Source organism: Podarcis melisellensis (assembly GCF_964234715.1).
Source record: "Podarcis melisellensis genome assembly, chromosome: 2".
Classification (NCBI taxonomy): domain Eukaryota; kingdom Metazoa; phylum Chordata; class Lepidosauria; order Squamata; family Lacertidae; genus Podarcis; species Podarcis melisellensis.
The window spans coordinates 108,934,550-108,935,557 of NC_138529.1; positions in this window are offsets into that span (position 1 = coordinate 108,934,550).

The window sequence follows — 1,008 nt, forward strand, 5'->3', positions numbered from 1 at the left end:
CTGTTTTCTCTCCCCCCCCCCCGCCTTCGCCGGCAGGATCGCAGGGAAGAACAAAGAGGATTTGCAGCCACCTGCTGGCTGCTACCTCGCAGTTGCAGGCGCTGCTGAGAGACAAGAGACCACAGCGCAGGGAAAGGTCTTTGCTTTGGGGTGGGGGTTTTTTTGGGAGGCTTCTGTTCAGTTTGATTAGAAGCATGAGCTCTAACCAACTGAGCCATTAAGGTTTGGTCACTTAAAAAAAAGAAAAAAGAGTGCAACTTAAAGGCTGCACGGCAGGCAGAAAACCAACAGTTACAGCTTTGTTTAAAACTGGACAGGCTATCTGCTGCACAACAGGCGTGAATAATAATAATAATAATAATAATAATAATAATTTATTGTTTATACCCCACCCATCTGGCTGGGCTTCCCCAGCCACTCTGGGCGGATTCCAACAGAATATTAATATTCAATAACCTATTAAACATTAAAAGCCTTGGTTGGGGGACCCAGAATGGACAATAAGAGAGGGGTGATAATCTCATTCCTCAAGTCTTTATAAAGAGTGCAAGCCAGAAGGGCATGCGTCACTGATTCGGTACTGCCATCTCCGCAGGGTCATAAGCGTTTTTCGTGTGGAATCTGCAGGAATCGTCCCTCAAGTACAGCCGAGGGCAATACACTCAATCTTGCGAGGGTAAAAGCGACAAGTGGCAGGAAAAGGGGCAAAAATAGTCCTAAAAGAGCACAAAGCCAGCAAAAGTGGTGCAAAAACAGCATTTCACAATCCCAGGAACAAGAAGGTCATGGGGATGCCCACAGATGAGTGCAAGATGCAGAATATTTTACCACATGCTGAGTGGTGAAAGTTCCTGAACTATTTGCATAGGAACTCAATAACAATTGATGAGAGCTCAGCTGCAGCAACTAGCTTAGACCTCCTGTCACAATGATAATCTCTGGTAGACTGGAGGGGGAACAAAAGCTTGGTTACCTAGTTCCTCCCAAGGTGGGCTAAGCCTGGCAGGA